At 47.2% G+C, this 27,640-nt stretch overlaps 1 protein-coding gene across 1 annotated transcript in view; it reads left to right on the top strand.

Moving 5' to 3' along the window:
• CAMTA1 (calmodulin binding transcription activator 1) overlaps positions 1–27,640 on the top strand; it is a 322,140-nt gene that overhangs the window by 148,965 nt on the left and 145,535 nt on the right. The window lies entirely within an intron of this gene.

Below are 27,640 nucleotides of genomic sequence, written 5' to 3'. Positions count from 1 at the left end.
CCCGTGCTCGGTGGCAGAACGAGCTGGATCTCTCTGGGGTCAATGCAGTGGTTTTGCTCGCGCTTTGGACAACCAGAGGATGCCTTTCGGGGCTGGGACTGACCTCACTCACAGATGGAGTCAGCTGTCCATCCGGCAGGAGCAGAACGATGTCTCGATTTCCAGTGTATGGTGGTTGTTGACCACTTCGGTGCTTTTTTTTTCCTTCTTCTTTGGACATAAATGCAGATGGCCTGCCTGGAGAATGCTATAAACAGGTTACAAAGCCAGCAGTCCCAGGAGTTTCAAGGTAAAAATGGTAAGCAGTGGAACATGCTGACTGGCGTCAACAACATTAGATGCTAGAGATGAGATACTTTAACGCATTTGTTGAAGCATTATGTGTTAAAATCTAAATTATAATTGTATAGATAAATCATGTTTCTCATAGATCTCATTCTCTCTGCCAGTGGAGTAGCTACAGAGTGGAAGGTTGCTTAGGATTTAGGATAATGCCTTCAGGAGTTCCTGATGTCTCGTGCAAAAGGCTTTCACCTTCTTCCAGTGCAGCTCATGCTGTCGGTTGTCAGAAACGGGAGACTAGGCTAAACGGGGATGGATCTAGTGTGATAATGTCTCTATTTCATGTCTGCCAGGGGATAATCCCCCCCAGATTAAATTCTGAACATGTTTCCACAAAGACTCGTTTACCGACATACTCTAATGATCCTCCCTTATACACACGCACACACACACACAGATGCACGTGAGTCGCATGACAGGAGGTGCGGCGGTCCCGTCAAAAATACAGCGATGGCTGAAGGGGGAGACACAAGCAAGAGATGCTTTTCCTTTGACTTCTCTTGGGTCTAGCCGGGGAAACCTGTACGTTGTCTGAGGAGCAGTATTAATCCTTGGCTTCTGAACAAAGATGCTGCCTTTAATAGAGCTTGCTTCTGAAACATAACTCCTGGAGTTGTACAAATACCCCATCAATAGTGCAGCGGCTCATTGCATTGTCCCCAGTGCATGCAATCTTCATTATTTGCACTGTTGGTAAAAGGCGGCGTTTCTAGCAGATCCGCACTACTCCATTTAGCCGCGAACAATGATTTATTCCCCCCTCACCATCGGACACCCTCTGTTTCCCCGGCTAATAACGAACCTCGCTGCAAGGGAGGGGACGGGGAAGGATGGCTCTGCTGTGAGGCAAGGCAGCAAAGCAGACGTTGGGAAGAAAAGCTCCCACTCCCTGCCGGATGGCGTTAAAACACGTCTGCGTTGCTTGAAGCCCTAAGTTGTCCGCTGATGTAGACGTTACTAAAGCAGGCTTTAATTGCGAGTAGTCTGGCACTCTGAGCAGGGCTGTGGATGGAAGGTACTGTCTTACTGCTGGTGGTTTGGGGCCACACATCCCCTTCCTTGTACCTCTGGGGCTGCCTCCTTCCTTTCTCTTTCCCTCTTTCCCTCTTTCCCTCTTTCCCTCTTTCCCTCTTTCCCTCTTTCCCTCTTTCCCTCTTTCCCTCTCTCTCCCCCCACAATGTTGGGGCTCAAGTGGGTATGGCAAGTCTTGCCGCAGAGCATCAGTGCACCTCTGGCTCCTCTCGTGGATATCCTGCCCTGCCCTGCGCTTGCGCTCCGCCGGCTTTCCCTCTGGAAGGTTCTTGGAGCAGATGAGAGAGGGAGATAACGCGTTGGTAGCAGGCGAAAGCAGGGACGTCGTAGTGCCTTTGTTTGTTTGTTGTTGAGGTGTGGAAATCACGTTACATTTCCAAGGCTCAGCACTCTGGGCCTTTGGAATAACCAACTGGAGAAGAAACGCAAGCGGCTGTCGCCAGAGGCATTAACAGGGGGTCGTTAGCTCCTCAGCGTGAACCTAACGTAGGGCAGGGCGCAGCTCAGGGCCAGTGCCACGGCTGGGCTGCAGGCAGAGGGGCAGCTCTTCTAGCTCTTGGGAATCCCTGAGCATCCTCTGCTGATGACGGAAAGAAGCAAATAGGGGGGACCTCTGACTGCCGGGTGTTTCTGCCTTTTTGACTTCCCACCAGCGAGCTCACATGTGGGACGATCGATTAAGCGCCTGCGCACGGTCTGTGGGTAAGGGCAGACGGTGCCCTCGATCTCGCATGGCTGGTCTGCGCCTTCCGCTGCAATTTAACAGCTTGTGCGTGTGGGACAGGCGCAAAGAGCATCCGTATCCCAGGAAGAGGACAGGGAAGGGCATCCTTGCTGTGCCGCTGTAGACATTTCCCCTCTTTAAAACTGTTCTCACTGGGCAAGCTGGTATGGCAGAGCCGTGCGATTGTCACTCGGGCAAAGGAAGAGATCTGTTGGTATGTCTGTCTGGCTGCCGTGCAGAAACCTTCACCAGCCACTTTTCTCCACCGTAAGTGCCGATCGTGACAGCGATTCAGTTTCACGCCTGCATGCACATGTGGGCTGAGTCATTTGTCCACTCCAAAGCCTTAACTCTTCCAGAGTCATTGCTTTCCAGGGTATAGCCACCTCTCCTAAAGCTCACTATTCAATTATAATTCCCGGTTGACCACTGCTTTTGAGATCTGTCAGCTAGCCAGCTTTTAATCCATTAAATGTGTGTGTTACAGATAATGTAGAGCGGTATTTTTTTAATACTAGAATGCTGTTTGGTACTAAGTCAAATGCCATACAAAATGTTCAGTGCCTTGCAAATATGTTGCCTTTGTCAACCAGACTTTGAAATTCTTCAAAGAACAAAATCAGGTTTGCTTGACAGGAGCTATTTCCCACGCAACCAGGTTGGCGAGCATTAGTTGTAGTCACATCCTTTAATTCCTTATTAATTGAGTCTTGTATCAATTTTTCCACTGCTTTGCCCGGGACTGATGTTAGACCAGTCAGCCCGACGTGAGAGAGTGAGAGGTTCGTTCTGCTTGACCTTTTCGGATATTGATTAAGAGAGAAATTATACAGAACATAGGTATTACATGTGATTAAAAGTTAGTAGCCCTTCCCATGTTACAAGTGGCAAACATGACAGTCTATTTGCTTCCTCTCATTACATACTGCTATATATTGCATACAGATATTTGATGGAGTTAATAATTGGTGCTAGCAAAAAATCAGTCTTTCTGGTGACTTTATAAAAAGCAGACAGCCATGATGTTAAGAACAGCAAAATCTCCCAACGTTCCTGCAAATGTTCAATATGTGCGTTGTTACTGCTGTGTCCGAGGTAAAAGTCTGTAAAATTGGGCAGGTGGCACAACCAGGGCATGACTGAGCGCATGGCTAGAGCCAGCAATTAGGGGTGCTAGGTCCTTGGGTGGCACAGGGGGAATTAAACAGATTAGTAGTGAAAGAGCATGTGGGTTATACCGAGTGGGGGACGTGTTGAATGAAGCACGTCAGGTACATCAAGGCAGATGACACTATTGTGGTTTCATCCTGGTTTCATTAGGGAAACAAAAGACCGGTAATTAGATTAAATTTCTGGCTTCAGCCAGTAAGATATTAGAACCACGACAGCCAGCAGAGAAGCTTGCAAGTTTGCTTAATCCTAGGAAAAAATGTGGTGGGCTTTTTTTTTTATATATATTTTATTTAAACGTTCTTGCTTCAAGCTTAAGAGTGTTCTTAGTTGGGAATATGTTTCCAGTTATTTGCAATGTGCTAATTACCCAGTGGCAGAACCTAAGTGGGTGTAAATTGTCATATCTCTGCTGACTTCAGTGGAACTGTGGCAATTTGCACTTCAGGAGGATCTGTCACCTAGATGCTTGCCAAATTTGAAATCCCTTCGCTCTGACTTGGCTGGGGAGCCTCAGGCTCGTGGGAATACAGAAGAAAGCAAGCGTTTTGCAGGGCTTAAAATTCTGCGCGTCTCATTGATTTGTTAGCGTTCGTGTTTGTTATTCAATCCGCCACAGTAATGTGTAATGGATACTCGAGCCATCTCAACTGATGAGAAAGGAATCCGGCTTCAGATCGCGCCGTCGCCATGGAAACCGCTGCGGTGGTACCCGCGCGGGCTCCCCACGAGCGTCGGCGACAGTTCGCTACAGAGGCGGCAGCAACGCGCCCAGACGTCGAAAGCCTCCGTGAAGTTAAAAACGCGTTCGAGGCTTCTGCCTTTTATTGCGCCTTCGGATGGGACCGTGCATCTGGCCAGGACCTGTAAATGCCCGTGGAGCGGCTGGGGGCGGCAGAAATACCCTTCCTCCCCTGGTGCCCTGAGTTTTACCAACAGCTAACCCTTCCTTTCCAGAGCAGGCTAAATGAGAGGTGACTCAGGGTGATGGTAAATAGCAAGTGGGGAATTCCAGGCAGAAGGGCATAAATACAGATTTGTTTGGCCGTCTAGCATCCTGACATTTCCTGCTGTAATGGCCTTTTAATTGATTAATCCTAATATAAAAGATTCATGTTGCCAGCTCCCTCCGCAGCTTTTTCAGTTCAGTGTCATCTCGGAAGCCAACAGAAACGTGTCTCACATTGATGGGAACCACGGAGGAGACGGTGGTGATGGCAGAGCTGGGCCCAGGAGGCCCCGGTGCCTCTGCAGCAGCTCGGTGCGAATCACCTTACCCCAAAGGCCGTTTGTGTGCTGGCTGGAGCCGACTGAGGTTGTTCTGCCGGTTGACTGCACCAGCAAGTCATCTGGTGATGAAGACCAGAGAGGACACCAAGCTGCAGCTGGTGCACTGCGCATCCCAGCCCGTGTCTCTTCCTTCAGGGGCCGGTTCTCCTCTTTGTCCAAGCGGTTGATAAGGGCTCATCGTGGCTGCTGATCTTACCTTGGCACGTTGATCATGAACCCTTCCCTATAAATCCTGCTGTGCCTACCGACCTTCTGAGGGGTTTTGTCCTGGGATGTCGCAGGAGGTGGTCAGCTGGTTTTCTGTGTCTACCAGGGCTATAAAAATGTTTGACGCAACGACAGCACTAGCAGGATGATACCCAGGAGCCTCGCGAGACTCTGCCCGTGCATCTAGATGTACCAGGCAGCTTTGGCTGGAATTTGTCTATTGGAAGAAGCAGCAAGAGGAAAAAGCAATCCTTGTTTTCCTTTACTCTGTTCATTCCTTGGTTGCATCAATGTTGTCTCAACATTTTAAAAACAAATGAGGGATTTCCCTAAAAATCACAGTCGTATGAGTGCTTCTGAGAAGATTTCCTATGCAAAGCCTTTCCATTGTTTTAGATACTAACATCAAAATTTGCCTTTGCAAAACAAAGCACCTGCATCCCTGCCTGCCTCCTCTCCGTTTTCCCTCTCCTGTCTGACCTTCCTGAGCATACTGCTTGCAGTCATCGTCTGCCTGCCCTGCCCTCTCCTCCCGTCCCGGGCACGCTCTGACCCAGAGCATGCCCTTTCCGCTCATCCAAAGTCGGCTTTGCTCAAATGCTTCTCAGCGACCCTCTTCCCCCATGCTCCTTGCCTTGTCTCAGGCATCTGAAACCTCTGATGGGCTCTCCCCTCTGTGCATCCTTCCATTTGCTGCTCTTTTTTTTTTTTCCTTTTGGCTTAACTGCCACAGGGTGCATATCTTGTTCGGTGTTCAGAAACTCATTTTTGCCTCCCATAAGCCCCCGATGTCAAACACCCCCTGTGCTCGCTGGCTGGATTTGCTTTTCCTCGCCCCTTTCTCACGAGCATCTGGTGAGGTGCATCCTTGCTCCTCCTTCCGACTGTCCTCTGCTGGGATGTCTGCAGAGAACTTGCAAGTGCTTCGCCCGCTGAAGGGCTGCAATCGCCACCTGTGAGGCAGAACATCATTTTTTCCATCGCTTCTCCACATGTCTTGCAAGGTCTCTCACATGACACAACAGAGTCCTGTCCACATCCTTTGTGTCTCATGTCCACAGCAGTACTATAACATTATTTATAATTGCAGCAAGGGACCTGGGGCCACCCTGCTTTTCTGCCTAGCTTAAAGGTGGGCTGAATAATGAGTTTCTCACTCCCGCTATGCTTTGACTTTTGGTATTGTTAAATACTGTCATTGTATTTTCACCTTGTCCGATGCTAAGTGTATTTATTCACGTTACATGTTGTCCTGAAGGCGTCAGTATTTGATATTCGTTTGAGTCAGTGGCTCAAATGATGCAGCCCCTTTGGCATTTCTTTTACTGCCTGCAGGTACGTGGAAGTGAGCGTAAGAATCCTGTAGCGAATTGGGCGGCCTTTCTTAAAGAAGATAAATCCACAGGCAGCAAGAGATTTTTCCAGAATCTTATTTATCGACCATCTGCTTGCATGCCTCATCCCTTTCTCATTCAGGGGAATTTAAAGACTGTGAGACCCTATTTCCAGATGAAAGAGGGGCAAATATTGGGGTGGGGAGAGAAGAACGGGCTGCACAGGTGGCCTGTTGCCAACATCTCTGAATTTACCATACCTGCCTGTCACTTGTTTATAAATTGCTAAATGTTACAACAAATACGCGCATTGATTTTGTAAACAGGTGTAATGTACCAGGTAGCAGATTTTTATCTACTTTGGGCCTAATTCATTAACATTTTGCTTGTACGGGTGTATCGTTATCTTTATGTGGCTCCTCTGGTTGGCCATATGGGTTTGTTGGCTGCATAGTATTTTTCAGCAAGGATGCAGCAAACTGGCCATCTGGGTGATGTTTGCCAGACTACTTGAAATAGTTTGTGGGCTTTTTTTAAATATGGACATAAGAAGTTTCTGTTATCCCCCATTTTACCACGGGTGGCAAGTATTCTGCTTTCCTCAGCACTGAAGCACTGGGCAGCAGTGTCAGCTTTTGGAAGAGTTTGCTGCATGGGGATATAATCAACCTCTGTACTGCACAGCAGACGTCTCTGCCGTGTTACGTCCAAAGTTCTCCAGCACTGAGGAAGCCAGCTTGGAAACAGTTTCTTCGCAAACAAACATTGCTATTCCAATAGTAAGCGTGTGTTTTATTGCGCCGTTCCCGGATCGGTGCATTACGTAAAGTTGATTTATGGATGCAGGAATGACAGCAAGTGAACCACAGGAGCTGTCAATACGGGGGGTGCGAATGTGCTGGAATGTGCCTCAGCTGCGGGAGCTGGGAGGACGCTCCTCGTGCCGGGGAATTCCTGGCTGGGAGCTCATTTTCTTCCATGGTGAGCGCTGCGGTGGCTCTTGGTGACGGGACGCTGGCCTGCGCGTCTGGTTAGCTGGTGAGCATCACAGCTCCTGCGCTCCTGCCTGTTGCTCACCTTGCTTAGCTCGGTAGCAGAAGAGGGAATGCGCAATACCATGTTACTAAGCAGCATCTGGAAAATTGCCTTTAGGTCTTACACTCATGTTTGTAACCTTTGTAGAAATATTATTTCCCATTGCTACCCGGTTTTTATAATGTCAATATACTAAGCTCTACCTCCCAGTATTACATCTTACACACAGCGCTGCCTTCCTTATACCCTAGAGCACATGTGTTTTCTAAGCTGGCTTTCGAAAATAGCCAGTTTTCAAAAAAAAAAAAACAACTCACAGGAGACTTTGCTGTTGGCAGGGAAAGAAGTTTTTATCGTGGTCTGGAGTGAAATGTGCAGCAGATCTTTAATTGAAGTTCACCTTTAGCATTCAGGGTTCTTTTGGCTCCAATTTGAAATCCATTGCGGTGGATCATTATCTGCAGAGATTCGCTTTCCTTTTGGGACTCTCTTCTGTGCCGCAACTCCAATGCACAGAGCCAGCAAAACCACCCACGTACCGCGTGTCCCGGCCACTGGTGGCCAGCGTGCCATCGGCAAGCCGTGGGTCTGGTGGCCTGCCGATCACCGCGCGCTCGCTCCCGCTCGGCTGCCTTTGGTGGTGGCGAGCCCTTGTGAGCGCTCAATGCCGAGGGCTCCCGGCTGGGAGGTCGAGGCAGCGGCGTGAGCTGCCTGCTGTGGGGTAGCTGGCTCCCTCGGCGGTCCTGCCGTCACAGCTTCCCTCCTCCTCTGGAAAAACGAGTTTCCCTGCTATTCATTTTTCATATTTTATCCCGTGGAAAAGCCTTGCCGTCATCCCATCTTCCCTCCGTGAAGGGCAGAATTAAGAAGCTGCATTTAGATTATGGAAAGGATTGCCCAAAAATCTGCATAGCCGAAAAGGGCAGCTCGTAATCAGCAGCCGTAACTTCAGTAAATGTAACGGTAATGCAATTAGTTGTACAATGCCACCGGTAGTGATTGAATTCTGTGGAGTTGCACTGGAATTTAAGGAAATAATACAAATCATGTATAACACTCTTAGCAAGAATACCAAATCCTAGCATCTTATGTTTTGACATGTCTATTATTTATATGCAAATTCAGTCTTTTCTGCAGAATTTCCTTGGAGATAAACATTTCATTAGGAAGTTAAGGAAGAGGACATGATACATTAATGGAAGATAATCAACACATAGCTTGTGACTGGGAATATAACGATGATAAAGAGGGAGATTAGCTTTTATATAATTTTATTCTTTGAGATGCATTCTTGTTTCCCTCTGCCCCACACATGTTCAGCCATGCTTCAAACACCACGCTTTGTTAAATTGCATGTATTTAGCAATACTTGCCACACTGGAAGATCTTTGCTGCTAAAACCAATGTCTCATGTGCATGTAGAGTGGCTTTCACATGCAATTGTGTGTTGTTCGGAGCTTCTTGGCCTCAGAGAGCATGTGCTAATCGCTATTATGGCATGTGCAACCCTAGGAGGTTTCAAAGAAGGAATAATCAGTAGCCGTAGGGCACAATGAGGCCGCTGAGCAAGGTGGCGTTACATTATTTACAATACTGTGTACAACTGAGGAGAACAGTGCTCAGGAAACATCAGTGGAAAGCAGAAGAGAAAAGGACAAGTCAACAGATCGGGAACTTGGATTGTTTTACGAGCGGAAATAAAAAGCTTGTTTAGCTTGTTTCATCTGGCAAAACCAAGGCTGAGAGGTGATACGGTTGCTCCATCTACAAATGTCCAAGGAATAAAGTGGGGAGGTGAAAAGGCATAAACTGAAGGATGGCATCGGCACAAGAATTACCCGGAGCAAGAACGGCTGCAGGTAAGTGCACGTTGGAGACGAGAGGATGGTTTCTGTTTCTCTCAGAGCCTTGCATCTTTGTACGAGCCTTCTCGCAGGAGTCGGGCTGCAAGCCACAAGGCTCATGTGAGGGTGGAGCTGGGCAGGAGCCAAGGACCGAGGTCGCCTGCAGCATTTGCGCGCAGGAGCACGGGGCTCGATGGCCAGAAATCGTCAGTGTGGGTGAAAGCTGCAGCATTGGCTGCTCTGGACAGGAAGGCTCTTTTTCCTTTCTTTTTTCTTTCTTTTTTTCCCCTCTCCAGAATATAGCTAGATTTTTTGTTGTGTGTTAGGACGTGCTGAAACGTTATTTGCTGGTTAATTATGCTTAGTGGCAGCTTCATCGTAAGACACTGGAAAAGCCACACCTTTCTGGGGTGGCACGATCAATATTTAGAAGGCTCCGACAACTGCGGTTAGCCTTGTGCTTCATAAATTCCTGTCTACATTATTCTCTAAATGACTCTATTTCACATGCTGCTGCTATTGTCATGATGAATCATCTCACATACAACTTTGAGACGATGACTTCTAAATTTAGGGTTTGGCTTCCTGAAACCTTCCTGAATGTCTGTGTATGCTAAAGAACAATTCTGCTTGTAGGTGCCAACAGCTGAGCTGGGTAGCTGGGCACTTTCATGTGCTTGTCCCACTCAAAGAGTTGAGGTGTGGCTTTTGATTAAATAAATAGTGTGTGGTTGTATAAATCAGTGGATAATATGTACTTTGCTAGCAAACCCAGTCCTGCTATGTCAGCACCTTCTGCAACTGAAATCCCTCTGTTTATATGTTAAGAGGAAAGAGAATAAGGTGAAGAGGATGATCACAACAAAAGAGGTGTACACACTACCTGCAGAAGAAAGTATTTCTGTAAAGATGCCTCTGCAGCTGTGCAAGCACAGGTATTTATTTGTGCTAGTCCCATTGTGCTTGAAAAGTTTTGGTGGTCTGATGATCCAACAGTACTTTGTTTCGCTGCACCGTTTATTGTGTGTCTCTTAAGTTACCTGAGGGGAGTTTTATATTTCAAACTGGGTTTGTGCCCTTGGCAGTAGTAGTAATAGAATTAATAATTACATTTTTGTAGAATTAATAATTATATTTTAATAGAATTTTCGTTTGCAAAGTGCATTACAACTCATCTGTAATTAATTGCGTACCTGTAATGACACAGCACTGTATCAGAGACGCTACAGCAAAAGAATTACAGAAGCATGTCAATTTTTGAGGGGCTGCTTTCCATTTGTTCTCATTGGGGCACCTGGTTTCGGTGCAGACCCAACTTTGGGGTGCTCGTTGGGTCAGATGACTGCCACCCGCTGTTAATTGGGGAACTGGAGGTGGAGAGGGTGCTGCAGCTGCGTGTAGGAACTTGTATTCTACATAACCCAACAAATCACGTCAGGCACATGCTGGGAAAACGTGGAACTGGCTTTTCGGTATCCAAGCAGTGAGGAGTTGTAGGCCACCTGGGCCACCATGGCTCTCCAAAGCAGCTGGTCGGTGGCTGTTGCTGCATATTTTGTGTCTTGACGATGCTTGTGGAGCCCCGATCCTCGTTTGCCCGCTCTACACCTCCAGCCCCCGGCACGCTGCGTGTGCTCCATGTGCCGAGGAATCCCACTGCCCACAGGAGACGGTGCTCTCTACCCTTCCTGGCAGACTGCATCTCGGCTCTGTTTTTTTTTTTTAGTGCATGTATAACGCATCCTTTCCAGGAGATGGGGTGTGGTTGGTCCTGGGACTAATAGGAGCATCCCTGGGTCCCTGTTGCTGTTGTCGCTGTATCACCGTGGCTTGTACCTTTTGTTTGTGGACTACTAATAGGGTATTTAATCTTAGCTGGGCAACAGCAACCCATGTTTTTTGGGTAAGTAAGTCCGCACAGATATTTGCTTTAGGCTTTTAACTTTCAGCTTGAATATATTTATTTCAACTCTTTTGTTTGAGCATCCTCTCTGTAGGGATAGTTTGAATGTTTAAATTTCCTCATCAGAAGCAAAGGCTGTTAAGTGAGGTGAGACAGACATTGTGGGTAACAGTTCATAAAGTCAGTCCCCCCTCTGAATGTCAGAGGGTAGCAAAACCAGCTAGCCTGTAAAGAAACGTGGGGTGCTCAGGAGAAATATTCACAAGCTAGAAAGGAGATCTTTTCTACTTGATGAGTAACACCGTAATGACACTGACAACATAAATTAATGTGCAGTATTTAAGCTTGATTTGTCACTCGTAGTAGCACATCCTGACAGCCAGGGAAGATACTTTATAGGGGAGGTAACCGAAAGGTGTTGGGGTCCCGGGTCCTGGTGGTGGCACAGCCACAGGGAGATGCTGAGCCCCCGGCTGCACGCTCCCTACTCAAGCTCATGTTTGCCGTGCTGGAGTTCGGGGAACTATTCCCCTTCTCCGCTTGCTCGCTGTGCTGGTCTCTGACCCAGCTGCTTTTTCCCAGTTGCCGGTTTCCCTCAGACCTTTTCCTGCTTAACCAGTTTTCTCCTGAGTTTTGTTTCCTTGTCCACTCGCTGAGCGTGTGCTTTACTGAAGATGGTTCTCCTGAGCTTGTTAGTTTATTAGTTTTTGAACTGCTTTCATTGTAGATCTATTTACTTAACAGGGTAAACAACAAAGTAATGAAGCTCTAGCTGAGTGTACCTTTGTTTGGTTTAAGTATTAGAACCTGAAGAAGATCATTTACGTGGTGGAAAATAACGCCTGTGGTCCACAGAAGGTAGGGTGGGACCGTGCCCTGTCCCGAGTGTTGGGGGCTGTGGTACCTCCCATGGAGCGAGGGGAGGTCGGTGCCGCGCAGCGTCAACGCTGAGGCTGCGGGCAACCCCTGGACCGCTCGGGCTTTAAATGTGCCGTGTCGTGAAACCCGCCGTGCTCTGCCCGTAGTGACAGAGGGAGGAAGCCTGTGAGATGCTTTTCAACTTTAACTCGGACACTTGGGAAATAGGGCCAAAAAAAAGAAAAAATTTCCAAATGATGTGTGAAAGAGTGACCAATGCTATGCTTGGACCGTCTGCTTGCTAAAGCATGCTTTCCAAGACTGACACCCTCCGCGTAAGGAGAACCCACATCTCAGTAAGCATTTTGCTGGGAATTCCTTTAAGCAAAGAGTCTACCGCTGGTCTTGGACTGCTGCAGGAATGAAGTTTTATCAAGGACAGGAGTGTTACTTCACGTACTGTAACGCAAAGTCAGAAACAGGGTCATGTGTCCAATGGAAATACGTGAATGAACACAGAAAACAGTTTTCTAGATATTTATAGTACTGAGATAGTATCAAAGACTATGCACAGATGTGCAGAGAGCTATGAATGAAATGAGTTTTTAAAAATACTGCTGTGAATTTTCCAGAAAGATTTGGGTTAGACTGAATCCTTCGAAGCACGCACTTTTCAGGGAATTCTGTCACCTTAATTGATTTTTACTCTTGCGTCTTCATATATTTCAAAAACAATAGCCAGAAAACCTCATTTTATTGAAGTCGTCCTGCAGTCGTGCTTGCTCAGGCAGAGCGCCGAGTGCCTGCCCTTGGTGAAAGCCCCCTCCTTACATATGCCTGAGGGTCTTTCAGCCTTGGAAGTGTATCAGTGCCACTCCACATTTTCTAATCCTTGGTGGGACTGACGCTCCCGGGTCTCCTGGCCTGAGATATCAGCAGCAACCTCACATGTGAGAGCAATTCTCCTCATCCTGCAGCACTGACCCTGTTATTCAAATAATAAAGAACATTATTATCGTTAAATAAATAGCTATAATTAATGAATAATGGGCATAGCTTGCTTCACTGGTTTACCCTTGACTGGTCCCCCAGAAATAGATGCCTGCAGCTCCCAAGCTTCAGGACAGACCTGCTCAGGCACGTGGCGTGCAGGGTAATTTGTCTTGGTTATTAGAAGTGCTGTGGAGGGAGAGCAAACGAGCCCGGCAGTACAAGCGGCTGCCACCCCGTCACCCTGGAGCTCTCGGGTCATGCCAGCACCTTGAAGTCGGTGTCTGAGTCCTCAATAATTTGGGTAAATTCTCATCGAGAGAGAGGGAGGACGAAGCAGGCCGGACCATGGTTTCCCCTTTCATCCAGCCTCCCTCTGTGTCTTTGCAAGTCGGGTTTATCTGTGTGCTATACAAGCCCAGAATTAGCAAACGATAAAGGTGAGATTAATCAGGCTGAGTAGGTAGGTAAAATAATCTGACGGATGCTGCTGCTCCACAGGTTAAGGCAGTCAGCCGGGGTGCTGCCATCATCATCACTCCAAATCCTGCCCGAGCCGATGCTTCGGATATTTGATGAGTACCCCTATAAAGAGGAAAATAAGCCAGGGACCGGATCGGTGGTCAGCCCAGACCAGGCTTTGCCAGCCATCGTCTTGGCGCCCAGCACCGCAGGCAGAGCGGTGCACAGCACCGGCACCGGTGCGGGCATCCTGGTCGTGGCGTGATATAAACCAACTCCTGCAGGCAACTGGCGAACCTCGCGGGGTTGCCTCTGCTCGTGGTCATCCCCAGATCGCCAGGGATCCCTTCCACCCGTGATTCAGCCGTTCTCTCCTCCTCCATAGTCACCACACAGTTTCAATATTTTATGAGAAGTCTGTCTGCTTAGAATAAGGGAATTGATAAAAGCAATTTCAGTTCCCTTTAATATAACAGATCTCAAGTGTGAAACCTCCTTACTTAATGATCGGCATAAAAGTCGTTTTTAGTGTAAGTTCTCAGTTAATTTTACAGTTTGGTTGAAGTGAAAATATCATTAAACAGGGTAGCATTAAACTTCATACTTATTGGACCTTCCCTACTCTGCGAGGGAGAGATAAGTTAGTGTCTCAACAGTTGCTGTTGGGAATCGATGACTCTCCGATCCTGTTTCTCACGCATGTCTGACTCTGGTGGCATTGCAAGTGTGAAGAGACAGGACGGAGAGGAGGTCTGGGTCGCAGGCATCCCTCCTGGCGGCGCAGGCTCCGAGCAAGCTGCGAGGGACGCACAAGCAGGATAGGTCTGGTATCATAGAATCATTTAGGTTGCAAAAGACCTTCAAGATCATCGAGTCCAACCATCAACCATGCCCACTAAACCATGTCCTGAAGTACCCTGTCTACTCGCTTTTTGAATACCTCCAGGGATGGTGACTCAACCGCTTCCCTGGGCAGCCTATTCCAATGTCTGACAACCCTCTCAGTAAAAAATTTTTTCCTAATATCTAACCTAAATCTCCCTTGCCTCACCTTGAGGCCATTTCCTCTCGGTTTGTTGATCTGCAGGAAGAAATGTGATAAAATAGCTATTTCTTGGTGCCAAATCACCATTCTCACCTGCTGCTTGCATCATGTAGGGCAAGACTCAAACATAAGAGACACTTTGTACTGCAGGGTACACCGATGAGGGCAAAAATATGTCCCGTGGGAATCATTTGGGATCCTAAATTGCATCGTGTTTGCTGGCACTGGGAGGCACTAACGGAAGGGACTTCACGCTCTAGCTGAAAAATGCACATTTGGCCTGGGAAGGGCAGCTTGTGGTGAATGGTACAGGGCCTCCGTACCAGTGCGGTTCCTGATTGCTTTCACTGATGGATGTGAACGCAACCACCCCGTGGCAGATCTCTTGCCTAACGGCATTTCTCACCGTCTCGCTGCCAGCCAGCGGTACCGGTTTCGGCACGCTGGTCCGAGGCGGGAGCCGGTTGCAGAGCAGTGGCTGAGCAAAGCGCTCGCCGAGACGCTGAGGAGCAGCCTGACACGTGGGCTCTGAGGGTGCAGCCGAAGCAGGATAAATCCCAGCTTTCCCAGATTTCTGCCTGACAGAAGTTGAGGATGACACTGGCTGGGCAGCACAGCGAAGGTGGCAGATGTGGGCGCTGGCGTGCTGGGTGTGGGTCGGACGCGCTGGCGGGAGCCCTTGAAGCACCGTGCTCGCCTGTGCCATGCAGGTTATTTTGTCAAATAGTTGAAGATGCCCCAGATAAACCAGAAATGCTACTAAAACGAGGTGACTGCTGTTCTAGCCTGGGTTTTGGTACGGTGCTCAAAATGGGCTCTGAACACGGACTGGGAAACTGGTATGGTTCGGAAGAGTCTCCAGGGGTGTAATATCCTCCCTGAACCCTGCAGGGATGCTCAGCTGATAGTCACGGTCAAATCCAGCCTCAGCATGAGTCAGTCCCTCTCTTTGCCTTGATGTCATTAGAGAAACACCTTTTTATTCTAGTTAAGTTTGCAAGCAAACCTTGAAATAAAGCCATGAAGCTCGCATTTTATAAAGCGAGCGCTAGCATTGTGAGGTGGCATCCTTAATATTAAATGGTAATGCCTAATTTATGAAGAGTATACACCAAATTTTAAAAAAAAAAAAAAGGTTTGAAGATAACCTTTGTTAACATTACTTTCAGCCGTAGTCCTGTTTAGTTCAACCCTGAACTGAAAGAAGTCCTCGGTGTTGATCCGAAGGCAGTGCGAGGACGGGTGAATTGCTGAGGAGGAAGCACATGCAGGTCCTCGGTAATTGTTTGCCATCCGCCTGCGAAGAACAAGGAGCTTTGAAGGGTACAGGAGCTGCGGAGCTTTGTGCTGCTGACAAAGGACAGAGGATGTGGTTTCGGCTTTTCATCCCGCTGCTTTCCCTTCCTTCAAGGAGAGCATTAGGTACATGTTGTGATTGATTTTGTAGTGAGCCAGGTGAGAGCAAGCTTCCTTCCTTGAGGCAGGATAGGTAAACGGCCACGTTTGCTGTTTTTAAAAGCAAATTAAGCTGTAAGCTAGACTATATCAAAATGCAACATTGCAACAAATGAGCTTGGAAAAATGAAGGCAAAATAACAGCTGTTGATTTAAAAGAGAGTTTAATGCTGTAAAGGAAAGGATAATGAGGAAACAAGCTGTTATTTGCTTGAACTCTGGGAGATGCTGTTGTTAGAGACAGAAACGTGAAAGACGCTCTGTTAGTCTGGGGGAAAAAAGGAGGTTTGGGAGTCAAAAGGTCCTCGCTTCATGAAGGTGGGCACACTTACGGAGGCCTCTGCTGTGAGCTCTGCAGGGATCACGGGCTCCTCTCGGGTGTCAGGTTTACTCTGCAGGATCTTTTCTGCGTTTGTTTCAAGTTCTTGATCTAATTCTGTTAAACGTCTCTGTGAGATATGGTAAAGAAATGATCTCTAGAAAAGGATCCTCTTAAGTCCTAAGGGTAAACTTTAAAGCAGAAGTAAAATAGCGTCTGCCGTTGATCGATTTGGGGGGGGGGGGACTGGAGATTTTTAAAGGTGTTTGTTTGCGCTCCTGTTGGGGAGCTCGGAAGCCGTCGGCTGTAGGGGTTTGTGGCAGGCTGCAGTTGCCACGGGCAGCTCCCTCCTTTGAGGTGTGAATCGGTGCATGGGGAGGATCCGTTCAGCATTTTTGGCCAGCCGCTCAGGCCCCAATTCATTGATCTTTGGGGTTTGCTTGGAACAAAATAAAACACACCACAAAAAACCCTAAAGAAGCAAAGGGTGAGTTTTTAAGGAATGATGCCACTTGTTTCCCAAGACAGGAATGTTTTATAGCATCATGTCCTCTAAATTAACATTAAATATGCAGTGGGGTCTTGCAGGGGCTGTGGTTTCACGCTGCGACTCTTCAGTCTAAAAATGTTGCTCTTCTCCTGCGTGGCTCTAAACCCAAATAAATCTCGGGCAAAGCACTGTCCTGGGACGTGATGGTGACAAAGCTGTCCCCATCAGAGGCACCGCTAAAGGCGCCCGGGAGAGCATCCTCGTCCTTCTCCCTGTCGGCTTTCACCTTAACAATACAACGTCTTCATTAGCCGCCCTGCTGGTAATCTGCTGCTGATGGAGATTAATAGAGAAAATATTTTCTAAACACTTCTGTATGCGTTTTCATTAATCTATGCTGGGAAAATTAATCTTGTGGGGCGACCTGCAAAAGGTGTTAATTGCAGTTTCGGAGGAGGATTTATCAAAAGTTTGAGGAGGTGCAGCAGCAACCACACAGCAGTGGCAGGAGTTTCGGAGGGAGCGTCCCTGTCCTTCAGACCCTTATGCTTAATGCAAATAAAAACATTTATTTTTAAAAGCTTGTTGAAGCAAAGTGCAGTCTGGCTAGGGGAGGTGGCATGTTCTTGCCCCTTCAGGTTCAGCATGGGATTAGAGAAGAAAGAATAGGTGAATAATTGAATTAATATCTGTCCTTAATACTGTATCGTTATTTTTGAAGACCGCTCAGACACGGGTTTTTTGTTGTTTGTTTTGGGGTTTTTTTGCAGTTACCAATAACGAAATTTGGCATGAAAATGAAACTGTGTGTTACGTGAGTGGCTTCGGTATGATGATGATTTATTGTCCACTTCTACTTATGAAAGCACACTCAGTAAATTCCTTGTGATTTGTAAACCTACAGGTAATATATTGGACAAAAATGATGAATTGGATGGCTGAGGGAACAGATTTCTGTCCACTCATGGGACTCATTTTTAAGGACACTTTTTGCGGTGTTAATGTGCGGTTTGGGGAAGTGAGCAACCCAGAATTTTCTGTGATTTCTTCTGCCTTTCCTTGAATCTTGAACGTGGGTCAGTTTCAGTGACTGAGAAAATACTGTGTTTCGATTTTGTGCTGTAGCTGGCTTAAGCAAGACTCAGTGCATGGTCAGCCTCAATGAAGCATTTTATCTTGGCAGTAAACAAGTATGAGTACGTATTTGTGCCTTTTCTCCCAAATGCTGAAAAACTTCTGTTTTCAAAAATGAAACAAACAATGTGTAAATTTACGCATGTTGCAGTGAATCTTCCTCTGATCTGTTCAACACCATGAATAATGTCTGGACCCTATGAATTGCACGTGAAAGTATTGATCTTCTTTTGAGCTATATTTAGCCAGAGAAAATTTTAGAAAGCGTTTGAAGTTTCTCTGTACGGATACGGGTTTTGTAAGAGGCGACTGCTCCCAAGGGATGGCATTTTGCCATTTCAGTCTTGAAAAAAGCTGAAATAGTAATTCCATGTTCAAGTAACATTTCAGTTCTTGCTCAGATGACACCCTTAATTAGATCGGTGCATCTCGCCTCTGGGGAGCTGAGAATGAAGAGCAGCCCCCTGAAACAGAAGAGTCAGCCTTTGCAGACGAGAGGTATGAGGACCTCGGAGCTACTCTTGTAGGAACTAAACTGCTTGTCGTGCTGGAAGTGGAACGAACAGGAATAACGTGGACACACTGTTCTGCAGCGGTTTTGTTTCCTGGGCCAGCTGTGTCCATCCCTGCAGAAGGACGGAGGTTTTTTGGGGCACTATGTCTGCAGGAGCAGGGCAGTCGGGACTCAGAGCAGCAGTTCGATATGCCGGTTGTGCTGCTGCTGCTGCTGCTCTAAAGCAAAAATGTCTTCTGTTTCCATTGGCAAAGCTGTGCTTTGTACTGGCATTCAAGGAAAAAATTGTTTGGGCTGAGAAAAATGCTGATCTGCCATACCCAGGAAAACACTGTGAGAACCAGGGGCATGAAGAGAACAGACCTAGTGGTATAAAGCTTGAAAGTGTATTTTAGGAAGTCTCGTGGTCTTTTGCAATCACTGTCAGCCTAGAAGAAATGTTTTGAATGTTTTAATTGGCTGTGATGGGGAAGACGGAAGATTCCCTCTGCGTGAGAAGAGGTGATGCACTAAAAATGATTCAGCATTCTGTTTTGTCAAATATCTCATCAGCGCTGTCTTGCTTTTATTGAGAAAATATGCAGAAAGCACTTCAGAAGCAAAACGGTTGAAACTGCCAGCTAATCACTTGACTTTCATTTGTCAATGCCTGTGATTGCCTGGGTCTCCTCCACAGCACCAGCGTCCGTAGCACGGCAGGACCCCAGGGAAGAGCCGGGAGGTGCGCAGCACCCAGAGCCAGAGACACGGAAAGCGCGGACACGGGGGACTCCACAGCCCTCGTTACCTGCTAAATAACCTGCAGATTTGACTGATGCTGTTTGTTAGCACTTCCAGCTTCGTAGTTAAAAAGTACAAAAGGTTGAAGAGGAATGTGTAAGATCCCATCTGTGTCAGCAGAGTTTTTAAGATTAATTTGTGTGAAGGCTTGCATCTAGTTAATCCGTAATTAATCAGCAAAGCCCACCGGTCCTATAATTGGATGCTAGTGACAAGTTAGTCAAAGCAAAACTAAATCCCTTCATGTCACATTTGTGTACAGGTGACATTGCAGATCACGTACTTCATCGATGCACCTTTGCTGTGGGTATCTGGCCATTGCCGTTGCAGCCGAGCGGCTGGGGAGGCGTGGGAGCATCCTTGCCAAGCGGCAGGTACACAGTCCCGGGACGGTGGAATCGAAGGTCTCGGGGCCATGCGGTGGCTGGTGCTATGTGGGAGGACTCCCCGAGTGTCTCTTCGAGGAGAATAGTCCATGAAGAAAAGCACAGGGACAACTCTTTGCAGTGCAGCACCGTACCTTTTCTGCCCTCTGGCTGAGCAGCCCAAAGGGCAGGAGGAAAGGGGCAGTCCAGACCTAAGGTCCAAGATGCCTCCACCATGAAGAAGAAAGAATGCAAATAAACTTTTTGTTGGCAACATGTAGACGGATCCTCTTTAGACATCCACACTTTGAATGCCAGTGATAGAAATTACTATTATTTTACAAACAAGAAGAAAATTTGCTCTTAGCTTGCAGTTTCTGCTTGTATTCTCCATAATGTCTCAGGGCATATGGAAGATACTTGCTTTTGTGTTTAGAGTTGTGTTTTCCTTCCTCAACAGCCCAAGTGTCATAACTGTTAAATAGTCCTGAAGAACTCTTCAGAAGGCACAGCCATAACTTGCAAAATCTTAGAGATAACATCACCTCAGGAAGACACAACGAAGGTCTCTGAAATTCTGCCATGGTTTGTACAGAGGATACACCGGTCTCCTGTATCTTGCCATAGCAGATGTCTTCCAACATTCATTATCTGTCACGAAAATGAGCTTTCCATTCTCTGATAAAAAATTAATACAAGTAAAACGTCGACCTTTTCGCTGCTTATTGAACGTCAGAAACACTCAGCTGTTTGCTGGTGGTGAACTTCAGTAAATTTAGGCACACTAATCTTGAGAAATTAATGCTTTGCTGTTTGGGTTTTTGGGACAGGAATGAAATATTTATAAGTTGGTTGCAAGCAATATAAACTTAGTATTTCTACAACAGCTTGTCCAGAAAGACATTCTGAAATGCTTGCTTACTATAGCTCCTGCCATTGCTCCTGAGCGATAGTGAAGCTCTAAGGATTTTAAATTGGAATGGGAAGATTTAGTATTGGCACACACAATAATTTGTTTTAGGTTGTGTAAATGCTTTTTAATTAAGGGATTCATTGGAAGGAGGTTTGAAGGTCAGGTCCTTCCAAGTTTTCCATGCGCTTAGATTCAATGTTCAGAATTCAGGAGCTGCTGAACACCTTAAATGACTTCCTGAGGTGGGGAAGGGAATATCAACTTCTGAAGCTCCTTTGATGGAATACTGATAGCCTTGCCACAACCATGCTCTCCTTCCACTCAGTGGAAAGCATTTTTGGTGCCATAATGCGAATTATGCCACCTGTGCAGCAAACTTGACGTGACCAGACGGGGAAGACTGCGCATTGATCATTGAAACACTGACTGCAGTGGCTTCTGGTCTTAAATGTAAGCAAGTGGTATAAAGACAACAGGACCAAGAAACTGGGTATTTCGCAAACCAGCTGAATGCGTCACTTTGTAGGCACAGTGTAGTATGTCTGCAGATAACTCCAAGGCTAATTTTGCACAGGGGAGGCTGCCAAAAAAAGATTTCGTCTAAGGCTTCTGGTCCATTCCAGCACAAAATTAATCCAAGATAAAACTGCAGGCATAATTAATAGCTCCCAAATGTTCTTTTAGATATTTATATATTTGCCTGTAAGTTGCATTTGTTAGACTTACCCTTACTTACCCGAATCTGAAAGGCGGTGAACGCATCAGACCCTTGTCTGTTCTCATGCGATGGCACCCCGTGCCCTGCACCCCACCGTGGTCATTAGCAGATGTGGCTTTTTTCTGCTGCGTGTGTGCAAACAATACTGGCTTAGCCTGCATTTCCCCAGGGCGCTATCAGATTTTGTCATTTCCCCATGCTGTAATGGTCTTTTTTTTTTCCCCAAAAGAGAGATTCGGCTGGATAATAAAAACTTCTCTAACTTCTGCGCAGCCTGCCTGTATGATGGCGGCGGTAAATGCAGCTGGGCTCAAGAAGGTGGTGGTGTTTTTACGGTGGTGAGTGGATATTTGATGTTCTCACTCCGAGCCCATCCTGGTCTCTTCCCACAGACCTGGTATTCACTTTTCACCCCGCTGGCCCCCAGCTGGTGTCCTGTGGGATTCGCTTCCCCTGCTCTCTCCCGGTGTCCCTGTTGAATGGAGCACAGCCAAGAGCATCCTGACAGGAACCCAGGATGAAGATCCAGATCCAACATCAGGCAGAGGTAGCGATGCTCTCCCTCTCGACGCCTCTTGCCCTGCCTTTCGTCATAGCTCTGCTGCGCTCCAACTCGTTAAATTATTCAGCCCTTTGCAGTCCGCCTCTAACGTTGAACTCCCCCTTTTCCATGGTGCTGACTTCCAAAGCCTGGGTATCCCCTGAAAAAAGAGTATTTCCTCTTTGTAGATTCCAAGTTTTTCAGACATTAATTTAATCAAGAAACCCTTTGTTCTTTTCTTATAGCAGATGTTAAAATGGAATGACTAATCACTTTCTAATCTTTTTATAATTGTGTATTTGCTACCTCAGTCGAGTCTCCACGAAGACCAGCTCGATCATCCTTTTTTTGTGCAAAGTTTCCTCAGATATAAACGTATTTAGACCTCTACCTATCTTCATTAACCTCCACCAAATCTGTTCCGTCTCAGCCTCCCTAACAGCTGAGCCGACCAACAGAGACATTAATGGTTCATACAGGTTTGTATCTGATTTTCCATTTATGTTGTAGTAGACATGATTAAAGCCTTTGAGTAAAATCACAGCTAAATCCTGTCATAGCCTAGCCCGTTATTTTTTTGTTCTCCTATTAGGTTTTTAGGCATTTCTTTGACATATTTTTATTGCCAGATTAGGAGGAAACCACTTGACTTGTTTGCAACATTCTCATTATATTGTCTTTATAACATTTCTAAAAGAGAATAAATATAAAATACTTCTGTGTATTGTGGTCATATTTCAGTCTGACGTTAATATGCTCCATGATTTTCCAGCTCACAATTCTTCTAACCTTGCGGTGACAGTCAAGAAACCCTCATACCTGGGGAAACGTGCGGTTGCACAAGCTGCTGGAGTTGAGATGATGTGTGGGGACCCGGGTAATGTCTCTGTCCCGCAGGTTTTATGTATCCCACTTGAGTGACTGCCAAGATGGTGTTGAGTTAGAAAACGGTCTCGTGGAGCCAAAGCAGCCTTCCGTGCCGCTTTTCCTCTTATTAACCCCCTGCTGATGTTGGGGCTGTTGGGATGCTTTTCCCTTACCTGAGAATATGGGACTCTGGTTTCGCGGTGACCTTACGTCACCCAGATCTACTCTTCATCACCGCTTGCAAACTTGGACTGTTGCATATTTACCAGGGCATCACTGGACCATCCATCCGTCTTTCCCAGTGAGACTCCCCGTATCCCGCGTACCCGGCTGTGCAGAGGTTGCTTGGAGCCTGCAGCGTGTGCAGCGCGATCCGTCAATGAGCCCCGTGCTGATCGGGGCTGTCAGTGCCCCAGACGCCGGGGCTCTAACCCTGACCTACCTGTGCAGCTTCCCAGGAATCTTACCAAATACTCCCCGTGTCCCCAAGGGACGGTCAGAGCACAGGACCGTGGATGTGTAGGCTGACCTCACGCGTGCCACGTACATGATGCATCTTGACTTGGTACCTGTGTCTCAGCCCCGCTTGGTTTGTCTCTAGCAGATGGGTCGGAGAGGCAGCTGGGTGAGCACAGGAGAAAGCAGGAGGTGGAGATAAGACTGTCCACCTCTCCCAGGTTTTGTTCTAGTAAAGAACCTTTGATAGCTCAAATGGGTAGTCCAGTTTCAATGTAAATCATTTGGCCTTCTTCTCCAGGCATTCATTTATTTGTCTCTCTCTCCTAGGTTAGTCACTAGACAGCCAATGTTTGTGTCTCCATGAATACTTCTGGCAGTGGTATTTGGTTAATGTGAGCTTTTTGCCTTACGTTTTTTCAAATAAAACAGGCTATGGTCCAGCTCTCCCACCACAATACATTTTTTCCAGTCCTCTCCTTACGCCACCTCCAGCTTTTCAGCTGTGGACACCAAATCTGTTTGTTTGGGTTTATGTCTGGTTTCCTCTATCACTTCAGCATCCCTCAAGTACACGTCCAAGGACCAGATTATCTCCCTTCGCCCTGGTGTTGCGTGGTCGTCACATGAAGCGGTACGTGAGCTGTGGCTGTGTAATCCTTTCCAGAGCCCTCATTACCCTCCAAGAAACGTTCCCCCATCTTGGAGAAGTGGTTACCTAGATGCTAGTTTTCCTTGAAGGAAGTTCATCTTCCCAAAATATCCCCTTCCCTCCGCATGACGACCCTGCTCCTCCATGCTCCTTTGGTCACTTGCAACTTTTGTTCGCAGCAATTCCCTGTTTGTCGTCAGATTGCTGATGCAAAGATTTAATAGTGCTGGGCTTCGATTCTTGAAAAGCGCGATCGGGAGACTGATCTTGATTTCCAGTGAGTGGCCACGAGACAAGGCTTGGCAGCAGGACAGCTGTTGCTTATTTTGAAGTGCTATTGACTTGGGTATTTGCGACATGCCTGTTATCGTAATATCCAGAGCCAGTTCATGACGAACGCCTGCTTCTCTGTCACAGAGTTCAGATGCATCTTGTCTGCCAGCAAAAGGGGGTACTTCTCTCTAAACTTGTCTTTCATGGAAGAGAAGATGATGTTATTCCTGAGATTCGGATGTTTTATCCATTTTTTTTTGTTTTACCCTGTCGTTCAGAGCATCCACAAGAGTAGCCTCAGAGCAGCGCTCACGCTGCGTGGCCTCTCTCCTAGATAACCCTCCTAGAAGACAGTGATTTGTACTTGACCTTGCTCTCACCCATCTCATCATCAACATCTCTCAGGTCTCCAGAAAACCCTGGAGATTATTCTAGAATATTCAAGCTGGCGGTCGCCAAGCCATGGGGGTCTTTGTGGTACAGGGAAGCGATGGGCAGGAACTAACTGGGAGCAGGATGCCGCGCGGTGTGCCCGGCTGGTTTATCAACTAATTCAGAGCCATCCAGTGGCCTCCAGGATGCCCAGCTAGGTTATCATGGTCATACCCCAGGGCAGGGCAAGGGGGTTATGATTTATGGTTTGGGGGTTTGGTGGCGAGGGACATGGGTAGCAGGGAACAAGGTGGGTAGCGTGAAGCCTTTTGTGTCAGATTAGGAGGTGGTTTGAAAAGGCTATTTTGTGACTAATTGGCCGTGACCACTGGCCCTAAGGAAACCTTCAGCTCCTGGAAAGTTTGTAATCCCATCGAGGATCCCATGCACACTCCCCACTTGAATTGTTCCCAAGGGAAAGCTGTGACGTTTTCCTCCTATGTCTCACAACTTTGTCCCTAGCCAGGCAGCATCGCTCCCATACGGTTCTCACCCAGGCCAGGGTGATTAAGCACTTAAATTGATTAATCAAATTTCTTGTGATGAGAACTACTGTCATTCATTAATCTGAATGGGATTATAAATAAGAGTTGGCAGATAGGGGAGACAAACATGTTGACAGATAGACCTGCTGCTTTGAATACAAATTACACCGCTGCATCTGGAGGGTTTTAGCTCCTGGCAGCCTCGGGATATAGCTTCCCTAAAGGTAAAATTAGACTGAGATTAAAGTATCCCCATATTAATAAAGAAATATGCATTTATGAACAGGCAGCTACTGTAGGTGGGTGTGCGGGGCTGCATACCAATGATCCTACAGCAAGACCGAGCTGTGGATTTTGCTTCCTATGGAATTCATGAAAGATTTTATGAGGTTAGTTGTAGTCAAAACTCAAGGATAACCCAATTGCAAGTGTGTGGCTAATACCAATTTGAGCAATAGAGTAGCAGGCTAGGGTGGGCAGTTCCTATTGATTCGTCTTGCAGTTGACAGCGTCGCAAATAACAGAAAATCCGTATCAAATTTTGCGCTTGTAGAGACGCTGTCTGACATTCACTTCTTGGAGAAACAGCGCCTTGTGCTTTCCATGCTGTGACTTAGTGCAGGATGTGGTTTAGGTGACTTAGGAAAGATGTTGAAACCCTCGCCACGTTGCAGCCGATGGCAAAATTCCCACCAACTGCAGCAGGGCTGGAGTTCCACCACCGGGGGATTAGGTGGCTCCGCAAGTCACTTCTCTTGTTGCAGAGCAGCAGGCAGGATCGCTGCAGAGCACACTGAGATTAAAGCTATCGCTTCTTGTTGAGCTGGCCTCACGCATTTCTTTTCATAAATATTTAAAGAATTCTTATTAAAAGAATTACCAGTATAAAAAATTAAGAGTTTGATAGCTGGCGCATAGCGTGCTGTAGTCTGCGGTGGAAGGTTGGGAAGCCAACATGCTTCTCGCCATCACGGAAAGGCGAATTTCTCCGCGTTGCCGCTGCCTGCGCCTGCCCGTCCTCCCCAGCAATGGCGAATGCGTCGGCGGCCGGGGCTGTGTCCCAGCTCCCTCCGTCGGAGAGAGGCAGGGGCTTGCGCGGGGCATAAACAACCTGCAGAAAGGCTTGACCTTGGACTGTAATTGGCTTTTGAGCTGTAGGTAGGAGATCGATGGGTAAGTGCCGGAGGATTCAATAGCCAGTGGACAGCAGCAGTAAATGCTCTTACTGAAAACACAGGCTACCAGCGTAAAGACCAGGTATAGAAAACTGCGGTTTGGGCAGGCTGGAAAACACTGTTACCGACTGGTTTGTTATTGTAATGATTTAACCCACTGCGTGACAGCCCTGCTAGATTCGTAATGACGTTTCTGCCTAACTTTTCCTTTGCGGCAAGCCCAATGGGAAGAGCACGGTGGTGCCTGGCTGTGCGGTGGGCTTTGAACATCTGCGCAGGGTTGTATGTGCGGGGGGCTTTGGCTGCCGAGCCCTTCCCTGCGAGGAGAGTGGCTGCACGCCGTTAGCATCGTCACGGGCAGGGTGGGAAACCCGGCGGCAGTTTCTGCCGAGGTGGGACCGCCGAGTCTCCGTCCTCTTTCTCTCCAACGTGGCACCTCTCCTTGTGCCGCCTGCGCAGCAAACCTCGGCAACGGCAGCACACCAAATTGCCAGACCTGGCTTTATTGGACTAGGGAAAAAAAACCCACATATGTGGTAAAAGCAGAAACGTCGCTATCCTTCAGCATCGAACAGGGAGCACAGTTTCGCATCTCTTTTTCACGCATCAACGTAATACATAGAGAGTCTAAAGACTAGACCTAAAGGAAATAGCGCTCACTGGAAAAATCAAGGGAAGGTGCTAAAATACATCGCTTTCTAGGGACTGCTCTCCTTCCTGCATGTAAGGAAGGCGCAGCAAAGCATGCCAAAGACGGGAGTCGTTGGCAGGTATCTGAGTGAGAAGTCTTCAGGTGAAGAGCTGTAGTCTGTGCAGCAGGACTATGGTAAAGAGAGGTCTGAGGATCAGGTTGGGAGGGTGGAGGGAGGTCTGTCAGGCATACAGTATAGGAGTGCAGGCATAAAACTTAAATTTTAGATTTTGGGGCACTGAAGATCGATACCCATGTACGAAGATTTCTGCCAATTAGCCAACTTTGTTAGAAGAAACCTTTCTAACAGTAGGAAAGTTAAAACCCGCAATCCTTGCAGTGACTTCGGAACTCCACAGAGGGAAAAGAGGGTTTGAAAAAGAACCCATTAAACATTTAAATATTTCATTAAATATTGAACATTTCAAAAATTGCTTTCTAACAAGTCCCGAGGTAAACAGGACAATATTTGATAACAAAAGCTGCCAGAAGTGACAAGGTCCTGCAACACATAGAGCTTGGCTCTAGATTCTGAGGCTGCGGTAACCTCTCCTCCCGTGATTAGCCATCAGATGAGCTCCCTGGGCTCAATCCAGAAACCCTTATCTAGGTATAACTGCTGGTGACATCAAGGGCATCAGGAGGGTTTGAAACACATCAGAAAAAGAGCCAGTAGGATTAAAACCAAAATTCTTGCGCCAGGCTGAACGCCTGCACGGTGGGCAGTGTCCCGATGCTGCAGAGGTAAGCTGTGAGGCTGCAGCTGTGCCAGCTGTAGCCCAGAAATGAAGGGTCAGGTTCTCTGGGATTTTGCAGCCCCATAAAAATTTTCAGGTGGTTTTTGAGATCTGCTGTCAGTACGTAGCGACTCCTTGCCCAAACTGGCAAACTATAAGCAATTGCTTAAGTTTTGTTGACAGCGATAAAAGGCAAACCTTGCCAGCAGTGCAGATCAGTCCAGCGCTGAGATCTGAGCACGTTTTTGCGCTTTGCTGAATCAAAGTTACTATCTATAGGCGTTGGAGGAGAGTCCAAACCTGTCTAATGTCTGTGTTTCACTAAGATCAGGAGTGAGAAAACATGCTTAGCAGTGTTTTAGTTGAAGATTGGCTACAGTAACAGGAAATTTTGGATGCCTCCCTAT

Source organism: Buteo buteo, chromosome 5 (genome assembly GCF_964188355.1).
Source record: "Buteo buteo chromosome 5, bButBut1.hap1.1, whole genome shotgun sequence".
Lineage (NCBI taxonomy): Eukaryota > Metazoa > Chordata > Aves > Accipitriformes > Accipitridae > Buteo > Buteo buteo.
Note: the sequence above shows the minus strand (reverse complement) of the source record. Positions and strands in the feature narration are given on the sequence as shown.